At 36.6% G+C, this 11,456-nt stretch overlaps 1 long non-coding RNA gene across 1 annotated transcript; it reads right to left on the reverse strand.

Annotated features, from left to right (window-relative positions):
- Positions 1-980: 980 nt before the first annotated feature.
- Positions 981-2,009, reverse strand: LOC130989164 (uncharacterized). The gene is made up of 2 exons (XR_009090515.1): positions 1,794-2,009; positions 981-1,276 (listed from the first exon to the last, which is right to left on the reverse strand). It is a non-coding gene; the product is annotated as an uncharacterized LOC130989164 (long non-coding RNA).
- Positions 2,010-11,456: the final 9,447 nt, after the last annotated feature.

The following is an 11,456-nucleotide window of genomic DNA, read 5'->3' on the forward strand; positions in this document are numbered from 1 at the left end:
TCAATGTGCGGAATCAGACAAAAAGGAGTAGGCATCGGAGAAGGTCGAGAGATAGTCGAAAAGGGACAGGGAGCGTGACTACGCCGGAAGTTGCAAAATGGAATAAGCTGAAATAATGAAATGAGGCGTGAAGAGGAAGACGAGGGGTTTTATAAGTCAAAGACGGTACGAATTCTGGGAACCGGGAGGCCCAATTGGAAATAGACACGTGGCAAGGGTGGAATCGAAAGGGCGGTCTTTGGGGCGAAAAGGTGGTAAGGTAACAGAGGGAGGACCCGAAGCTGACATGTATTTAGTAGGTTTAATTGGACAGCGCTAACAATTGTACATCCCAGCAAGGGCAGCGCTGACTCAATGAATACTAAGATAAGATATGACATCGGGTTAAACTCGAAGAAAACCCTAACCCGACTGGGAGGGGAGTAGCTAATGAGGAGTAGAATATGCATCAGCCCATCCAAGGACATTCAGCGCTGACCTTGAGATAGCGGAAATCAATCAGCATAAAGGCTCCCAGGAGTAAATATGCGGTAGAGCTGAGCTCAGACCGGCAGAGCTGAGCCCAGACCGGCAGAGCTGAGTGGCAGAGCTGAGCCCAGACCAGCAGAACTTAATGGCAGAGCTGAGCTCAGAATGGCGGGGCTGAGCTCAGAATGACGGGGCTGAGCTCAAAATGGCGGGGCTGAGCTCAGAATGACGGGGCTGAGCTCAGAATGGCGGGGCTGAGCCCAGAATGACAGGGCTGGTATCGACCGAGTTGAGGAGCAACATCTTTTATGAGGAATGAAGGGCAACGAGCCGGGATAGATTTAGGGCAGGGCTGCGATGTCGCAGCCCGAAATCCCGGCGCTAGTAATAGCGGGGTACGAGTATCGATACGACTATTTTTAAAGAATAAAAGATAAGAAGAACTAGGTGAACGTCATGCGGAAGCTCACATCAAAGCATGCTAAGGAAAATCTTCATAAAATTAGCCCAAGGGTAAAAACGTCAACATTGTCATAACTTTTTAATTATCAGGAATTTCACGAACAAAAGCAAAACGGGTATAGCTCATTTTTCGTAAGGAAGCATAATATGCAGAGTATCGCAGCAAAAGGCGAACCGATTATATGTATGAAGACACATAACCGTGAGTGTATTGCTTGATCTCAAAAGAAAACTAAGTATCTCACACATCAAGACTCTAATATCATAAAGGCGAAGTAGAAATTCAAAATACAACGATTGAAACTCTTCCCCACCAGCACCAGGCCAATCTCGCTCCCTGCTTAGCCTGCACATTTAGAAATATATGCAGGGCGTGAGTACATAATACTCAGTGGGCAAAAGCCGAGAAAAACAAGAAAGGTGCTTTTAGAGCTATAAGTTTGAAGCTTGCCACATCTCAGCAATACACAGAAATAAGATTAGCGTAAATGAATCTGTGCATGCAGTTTTCATAATCAAGATATCATAAAGAAACGATAGCGCTATCAAAGTACTCATCATGCATGTACCACATCTACAACTCATCATTATCAAAGGTACTGAGAAGTAGGCCTCCCTCTCAAGTATCGTGACCGGCCGACCCGAAGACGGCTCGCAGTCACCTCTGTGCACAAAATCCCGCTTGTGGCAGAACCGAATTCGTCTCATCAGTAGAGGGTAACATACAGGTTCAACATCAAAAATTGGCAAGTCAAACAGTTCTCCAACATCATTTAACTCAAATCATTTGATAAACTCATTATATCATCAAATCATTTTAGAAAGCTCATATGATAAACATATACTCAAAAAATATTGCCCACCTGAAGTCCTTCGCTAATCCTGGAAAGAAATCAGGCAACTTACTTCTTCGTCTCGCTCGGGCCTTCATATGTCATCATCACATCGTCATCGTCATCGAAGGTTCATGTGATAAAACAAACCTTAGTCAGAAACTCAATTTCTAAATCCAATCTCATCTTAACTATAACTCCTCACTCAACGTCTATTTACCCATTAAAACTCAATCCCTAGGTATACTCGGCTTCTAAGGATTCACACGTCCTATTATCGACTTAACTCTCAACTTGGCTCAAACTCATAGCAATCAATCACATGAACAAGTATAAACACTTAAGCATATGAAAAACACACATAGACAAGTCAAAAATAAACTTCACTCTGCACTGACTCAACTTCAAAACCTCACCAGACCCTGTACAGAACTCCCCTGGAGTCTTAATTTATACCCAAAGAAACCTCTTTGAGTCTAGTTTCATTTAAAAAAAGTAGGATCAAAAACTCCAAGTATTTTAGGAGATATGACTGTTTTACTACAGTCTACCATATTCGGCAGTTTTTAGAAACCGAAAAGTGTTATTTTTGAAAAATAGTAAACGTTGTCAAAAAGGTATGAGATTTGGTGGGTACTTAGCTAAGACACTCAGGTCTCAACCATAAAAATTTGGGTTCTAGAATGCTAAGGAAAGCTACTGGAAAAGGTGACTCTATTGGCTACTCACCGAACAATTCGGCAGAACATAGCAGTTTTAGGTTTACATTTTATAAAAATAGTAAACGAAGTCCAAATGACTTGAACTTTTATCGGTGTGCTCAAAACTCTCAAATATACTTATCATAAAATTTTCATGGTGTTTGGGTATCAAAAACCCTTCGAAAATAGTAGGTCAGTGCGTCATGAAAAACGACTCCGAAACATACACACTAGCAAACATGCTCAACTCAACATTTCATGAAGGCAAACTCATCAAAGCTCATTTTAAGCACTTATAGCACTCAAAAATATTCAAGTACAACATAATACTCATAATACTCAATCTCGACTCTTTTCTTTCATCATCAACTCAAATCTCATGGAAAATGTTTCAACGAACGCATCAAACAAATTCTCTTTCATTTTCATGCTCGACTTTACTCAAATACTCAAACATGATCTTTTATATCATTTAACTCATTATACACATATTTATTCTCTTTTTATCATGTAAACTAGATTTTAATGAAAATCCATGTATCCACATAAAACTCTTAATAAAACATGATAAAAGTTCACATAATGATCATAGAGCAATTAGACCTCATTTTACCAAGCATCAAACTCACATCATACAAGAACTCAAAAACTCATACAAACTAAACTAAGTCAAAATTTTACTTAGCCTACAATAGACTTAATCAAAGATACAAAGACACTACTATCATGCTTAAAAATACATATCTTAAGCCACATCACTTAAATAACACATAGTTCAAAAGTCCTAATTTTTACTAAACTAAACTCTTTGAAAAATTTTACAAACACATATGAATCTTTAATCCATTCATAGATCTATCATTTTTAACCAATTTATCTCACATATAAACCATCAATTACAAATTAGAGCATAGATACACATATCCCTAATTTTATTCATCTAACTCATATCAAAATCATCAATTGACCTCATATACTCAAATTACTCCATCAATCATCATCATATACATCTCATGGACTCATCTTTATCATCAATTCATCATTTAAATCATTGACTCAAAAGTTCCCATTTTTGGGTAAACTAAATTCCATCGAAGTTTCACATCTCAAGGCACATATTTCACAACACACATCAATCATCAACACACATCATGTAAATATCATTTTTCACCCCAAATCAAGAAAAGAAAATGAAAATTTTTTGAAGGGGTGAAGACCCACTTTTTCGAAAATTTTGAAGTAGGGAGGGGGGGTGATTTTCTTGCTTCAATCTTTCAAGAACACTCACAAACAACATCCTTCAAGCAAGATTCATGAAATACATGGTCACTTACCCAAGTTTCTTACCAAGGTTCACACTTTCTCACTCTAGCTTTGAGGTGTTTGGTAATATTTTTGGAAGCTCCGAAGGTTTCAACCATGGAGGAAATGAGAGGTGAGGGAGAAGAGTGTTAGGCGAAAATGATGAGTGAGGGAGAGAGAGATGGCCGAAAATTGTGAAGTGAGGGAGAGAGAATTTGCTTTGTAAGATTTAAATTGATCTTGTGAATCTTAAGGGAGATTTGAAGATCTTAGGGAATATATGCAATTAATGCATTGATCTCTCTCACTCTAATCTCTACACTCTCAATCTCTACTCTCTCAATAACACACTCTCAATCTCTACTCTCTCTCAATCTCTACACTTGGCAATTTGTGGCATTTAGTCATATGGTAGAGAAATTAAAATAAAGTGTGAGAAGGGTGATTAAATATTAATCACAATAATTATGTAAATGTCACTCATTAATAAATACCATAACATAATTATCCATGTGACCAAAATAAAATAATTATAGCACTAATATTAGTGCACTCATTCAATTATAATATTCCTCTTCGTAGGAAAAATAATTTAAAAATATTATGCTCGGAAAAATTTTCATAAACCGGCATCATTCGATTTTTCGATAAAAATAAACCACACTTGTTTTTGACACCTAATCAAAATTCCAAGTGCTAAAGTCTCAAATAAAAATCAAAATAACTTGGTCATAATGACACACGTCACAGAAATCACATAATCAATTAGTCACGTAAATTCACATAACATCACATCAAAGCAGTCGGCAAACACAAACAAACTAGGCCTCTCTCAGACCGACTCTTTTCATCAAGGTTCTCACTCTTTCTTCCTCGACTCTATGTCAAACTCATTGTTCCTATTTTCTTAATAGGTCAGTAAATCTCTGATAACTCGGTATCTGGTAATTCTATTCCCGGTAGTCAGAAATAAAATAAAATCTCAACTCAATTCAATCAGCATCTCTAGCTCAACTCATTTCTCGAATCTCATCACTCTAACTCTATCATCGGTTTAGTCACTCGTATCTCTATTTAAAAGACAATCTGTCTTATCTGGTCATAAAAAAAAAGTAGTCTCGCATCTCGACATCTCAGTACTCTCAATAGTGTTAAAACACTATCTCACAACATAGAAAAAGTACGGGGTGTTACATGCGACCTTAATTTTACTATTTTGTCCTTGTTCTTCTTTATAAATAGAACCTTTGTATGCCCATGTAATCTACGTGATATTCAATACTATAATCCTTGTCTTGTTCTTGCTAATTGCTCTCAAGTTACATTCAACACACTACATGTAAATCTCTCTAAAATGACCCACCAAATCCGAACCCATCAAAAAGCAAAAATAAAATCCTAAGCCTAAAAGAAACGTGTAGTGCTTAAAGGAAATTAAAGACTAATCCTAACTTATATCTAATATACTAGCGGCTATCACCAATAAAAACAAAACAAAGGGATTTAAAACCCTTAAGTGCCAATCCCTAGCTTCACTAAAAGGGCTGATCGGCTTTAACAAAACATGAGCCCAAAAATTAATTAAAACATAAGAGTATTAGGCTTTAATTAAATCTAGAACAAATAACTCCAAGCCCAATCTCTAATTCCTTCTTCAAAATCAACCGAACTTCATCAAATTCACACCATTCTTGAGCTTTCTTCATCCATGAGTCTCCAACTCTGATCCATGCAATTCTTGCGCCAAAACACCACAAACTTGGGTAATATCAAATAAAATCACACGATAAATAACTCGAATCTAGACAACTAAATCGCACACATCAAGTTGACCGGAGATAGCACTGTAGAAATCCAAAATCTTTTTAATAGTGATAGCATTATCCTTTGTAGCTTTACAGAAAACCAAAATATCATCGGCATAGCGTAAGTGAGTGGGAAAATTCCGTGAGCGTTTCATACTCATCAGAGCAAGATGACCAGAAGCCACACAATTTTGGAAGAGAGTGCTAAGGACATCCTCAGCAATACCAAAAAGAAGAGGGGATAAAGGATCACCTTGCCTTACACCGCGGGAACATGCAAAGTAGCCATGAACTTTCCCGGTAGAGAATGGACAGTTTGGCCGATTGGAGGAAGAATTCCAATCCTGGGAATAAATTTATCATCATAACCTACCACTTTCAAGACCTTGAAGATGAAGTCCCACCGAAGCGTATCAAAAGCTTTGGTGATATCAATCTTACATGCCATATTCTTACCATCGCCGGTGCGCCGCATGCAATTTATCCCTTCATACCCCAACATGATGCAGTCGTGAATCGCGCGGCCGTTGATAAAATCAAATTGGTTAGCCGTCACAAACTTAGCCGCCACAAGACTAAGACGTGTCGCTAAAATCTTGGGATAATTTTATAGAAGAAATTGGAGAGGAACGATCGGCCGAAGGTCCGTAACCGAACTCACCACCTCCTTCTTTGACAGAAGAACCATAATGTTAGAATTGCAACCACTCAACAAATAAGACTACTGGAAAAAAGCTCTGATATCCTTCCAAATATCTTCTTTAATGATCCCCCAACAAAACTGAAAGAACTTGCCCAAGAACCCATCGGGACCCGGCGAGCTCGATGCATCCATGGAAAATACAGCCGCAGTAATTTCTTCCTCGTCCGGAATCTTAGTAAGGAAAGCGTTGTGGTAATCATCCACCACTAACATGATCAATCACCGCCTCAATTGTCGTGATATCCACCTCTAGACTGTTATCCTCATGGAATAACGTAGAGAAGTAATCCACAATATGGTGGCTAATAATCTCCTGCTCGTATATGGTGTCGTCCCCGATCCTAAGATGTGCAATGGCATTAGGCTTCTTTTTGTATCTAAGCATTGTGTGAAAGAAAGTCGTGTTGCGATCTCCATCGTTCAGCCATTTAGCACGAGATTTTTGTTGCAGCAAACAATTTTTTCGTGACAACGTCATGTTAATTTTATCTTACACAACGACTTCCTTATCAAACAGGTCGTCACTATAGCCAATCGAAGTAATTTGGCTTTGAATTACGAAGAGGTCATCATTGAAGCCCGCAAGCATCCCGTCTACCTGCCCAAACACCTCCCTATTCCAATGTTTTAACACTCCGCGAAGCCTTTTCAGCTTCACCATAACCGTGAAGATAGGGCATCGACTGTCCACGTCCTTTGTCCAAGAATCAGCTACCATGTCGTGAAAACCATCATGCATCGTCCACATATGCAGAAATTTGATGAAACGAGGACCACGATCAGCCACATTACCACAATGCAGCAAGACATGATAGTGGCCAGAGGAAACTCTGGGAAGAATTTGAAGATGACAAGAATCCCAAGATAAACTGGTAATTCTGAAACCAACAATAAAATTAAAGTATATTAGCTTGAGGCATTACAAGCCCATTTCTTCTTGATAAAACATCATTTAGAAGTTTTGAGTCATGTGTCGAACCTTCCCACCCACTAAGCACATACATGAATTGCAAATCAAAGTTGCAAGCTACCAAAATATTTTTGGATTGTATACCATGACGGTTACGATAACTACTTACATCTCGACCTTGTGCTATTGTCGGAATATGACTTCCATCAATAGCTCCGGTGCAATCCTAAAATAAAGTGAATACTTAATAAAAGAAAATTATAGCATTTCTTACAATTGAAAATATTATCAAAAGGACTCATACCTTAAAGAAATGGTTAAACCTGTATTTTTTAATCTATTGTTTCACTATATCCTCAAAATAAAATGATTTTATAATTTAATATGATGTTTAAGAAGTTTACCTTTAGATACTCATCCCATACTTCATCTGGAGCTATAAACTTTTTGGTAGTAGAGTCATATCCAAAACCAGAGCTAAATCGCAATAGATTTGAATAAGATAACCAACGATTTTTAAACCATTTCAAGCGACTTAGGTAATTGTTGTAAGTCTTATTACATCCAAGTCTTGAGTTAAGAGTAGGAAGTATTCTTTCTTCAACCGTTGGTTTTGTTAAGATACCACTATTGTCACGCCATCTCCGAGCTGCGGCATCAACCATAAGTTCTAACAGTAAGTCACTTTGTTCCTTAGTCCATTGCTCATAATTAGATGCCTTCCTTTTCGTATCTTGTTGTGAATCTCCCATGCTAATATTACTATATTAACACACACAAATTAAAATAAGTTTTATTATGATATATATATATATATATATATATATAGGGAGAGGTTCAAGAAAGAACCATAAATAAAAGAAGACCGGAGAACCATTTTCAGCCATTCGATCATCAAGATCTACGGTGGATGCATCATCTTGTTGGATGAATGCAGATCCTGGGTTCGAATCCTGAAGGGAGCATTTTTTTTTATTTTTTTAGTGCATTAATTTTAACAGCGAATGCATTAATTTTTACAGTGGATGCATTAGATTTGATGGTTCTCCCGTTCTCACAAATAATATAGTTCTCTCTAGAACCACACCCTATATATATATATATATATATATATATATATATATATATATATACTTATATAATGTTACAGTTCATGAATGAGAATTGGCATCAAAAGCAAAAATATGTGATTTGGGATGAAATGTTGATTCAGTAATAGTTATAGACACAAACTAAAATTAATCATATAACTATGATATTACATTTTTTATATAAATAATTACCTTTTTCTATAACAATAATTACTTGAGCAAAATAACTACACTGCACCCTGTCGGATCCGCCCTGCACCCTCTCCTACCCTCCCTCCCCTCATAGCCGTGTGTTGCGCCCATGTTCTTTCCCACGCCCGCACCCTCCCCTCACCGCCCCCGTCGCGCTGGCACCGTCGCCCTCTCCAATGCTCGCACCCTCTAATCAGGTCTCCTATTGCGTCGGGTCAAATTCGTTTCACCTATACACTCGATCTGATAGAAGATTGATTTAAAATTATACTCCCTCCGTCCACGAAATGAGTACCCATATTTCCTTTTTGGTCCGTCCACCAAATGAGTACCCATTTCCTTTTTTGGTAAGTGTACCCCACACATCCCACTCACAATAAAAGTGGGTCCCTTATTCCACTCACACACACTTAATCAATTTCTTAAAACCCGTGCCACCCCCAAATGGGTACTCATTTCGTGGACGGAGGGAGTATAAAGTTTGATTTTAAAATATATCGAACATTGAAATTATCATTATTTTATTTATTTTTTTAGTTTATTTGATAAATTACATAAATAAATAAAAAAGTTTAAAATCGCATTATAATGAACTCAAACTATTAATCTCAAATCTTAAATATTAATCACCTATCGCTATAGCTAGGTACACACGTCTTTGTTTTAATTTTTTTTTTTTTTTGAAAGGGTCTTTGTTTTAATTTTAATAATGTGGTTGCTAGTCGAAGCTGTAGTGTCGAAGCTGTAGTGTTTGTTTTAATTTTAATAATGTTGTTGCTAGTCGAAGTTGTAGTGTTGGGTTTACACTGATAACTTTTAATTAATATTTTAGTCAAAACCATTGAACCCATTAATTAAATGAAGAAATATTATGTGGATCCTTGTAAAATTATACATGGTCATCTTACGGAATAAAATAGGGAAAATTGCACCTAAATACACAAATTTTGTCAAAAATTTATATTTGACGCGAAGTTAGAATTTTACATTTTTTAATACACCAATTTAATAATTTGTTCAATTTTAACACAATTTTCATTTCCCCCAAATTAAAATCTGACATGGCGCCTACGTGTCTCATCGGCACACTCCATTCCGTTCGCCGGACTAAACACAAAATGACGTCGTTTTTTGTTAAATAAAACGACGTCGTTTTACACTCTTCATTATTTAACCCCAATTTACTGAAACCTAATTATAATTTCACATCAAATTTGAAAACGCGATCCCTACGCTTCTAACCTCTTCAAGCACGTTTGATTGAATCTTTGCATCGAAGAATTGGAGTGGGATAATCATGTCAGCCTCTTCGTCGTGGACAACTGGTTCAGAGGATACTGTGATTAAATGTCGGTGCAAAATACCGGCGAAGGTGGAGACGTCTAGAACTTCAAAAAATCCAGGTCGAAAGTTCTATTGTTGTCAGTATGGAGAGGTAAGAATCCCCTTCATTTCGATTTCCACATGAAAAATTTGATTTCCCCATGAAATTTTTGATTTCCCCTTTTTAATTTGAAAATTTTCGAAACCCTAATATTCTTTATTTTGCTTCATTGTCAGTGTAATTTCTTCGTCTGGGTGGACACGGTACAGAAGCAATTGAATGTAGTTTCAAGTTCTCATTTTGGTGAATTTGCTGAGAATTGTTTAACTAGAGTGACAGAGCTCTGCACTCTGCCAATCTGGCTCTGGGGCTCTCCACTCTGGCGGGTTGTCTCTGGCAGGGCTGCACTCTGGCAGTCTGGCTCTGGAGCTCTGCACTCTGGAAGTTTGTTATAAAACGACGTCGTTTTGTTATTATAAAACGACGCCGTGTAATTACACGCAAGCAAAACGTTGTCGTTTCCATTCTACGCTGGATAAGTGAATGACATGTAATAGTCACGTTAGATTTTCCGGTAACCGGAAAAGAAAATTGTGTCAAAATTGAACAAGTTATTAAATTGGTATATTAAAATGTAAAATTCTAACTTTGCGTCAAATATGAATTTTTGGCAAAATTTGTGTATTTAGGTGCAATTTTCCCAATAAAATATATGCTCTTAAACTTTTTAATTTAACTATTTACTTTTCTTTCCTTATCATGCCGACATGGTACTAGTCACCTTCGAATTTCAAATATTTGTCATGAATTTAAAATTTTGAAAATAAAAAAACTCTGCACAAGTCACTCATAATTAATTCCGGTATGGGGCTCTCATAATTTTAGCACATCGTAACACATTTAATAGCAATGCGCGGGTGAATCTGATATTAGTTGGGCTCTCATAATTTTAGCATATCGAAACACATTTAATGGAAATACACGAGTGAGTATGATATTAGTTGGGCTCTCATAATTTAAGCATATGGAAACACATTTAATGGAAATATGCTGGTGAATCTGATATTAGTTTCCAATTTAATTATGTATTAGCATGTTAAAATATTTTTATATTTAATTTTTATTTAAATTAATGCTAATTTAATTATTATATAAAAAAATTATGAGTACAATTTTATTAAATATTTGAATAAAATCTCCTAGTCACATCAGTATAGAAGACTGTTAAGCAACTCGAAGATAGCTGACGAATTCAATTGAATCGTACAATGTCTGACAAAATCTTCAAATACTCTGTAAGTTCAAAATATTGTGTACGATACTGTAAAACTGATAGTGACATCCCACCAACTCTTAAGGTTCTTCAACAAATCACAATAGACGAATTTGAACGGGCTCTCCTCAAACTTCTACTATAAATGCCCTCAAGAGTTTAACACAATCACATTCAAAAACTTTGCACAATCAAAATCTCTTAAGCTCTCAAGCTCTTAGCTAGCTCCCAGTACCCTTAGCAGTGCAAATTCAAAGTTTTGAAAATCTCTTTGTTCGTTAAGATTTATCTTATTAGAGATCTCATTTACATTCCCTTAAAAAATCTATGCAAATATGCTTGTAATATTTAGCCTAATTTCGAGCAAACTTCCATCCCCTACTATTCTTATT

The sequence above is a fragment of the Salvia miltiorrhiza genome, chromosome 6, assembly GCF_028751815.1.
Source record: "Salvia miltiorrhiza cultivar Shanhuang (shh) chromosome 6, IMPLAD_Smil_shh, whole genome shotgun sequence".
Taxonomy (NCBI): Eukaryota; Viridiplantae; Streptophyta; class Magnoliopsida; order Lamiales; family Lamiaceae; genus Salvia; species Salvia miltiorrhiza.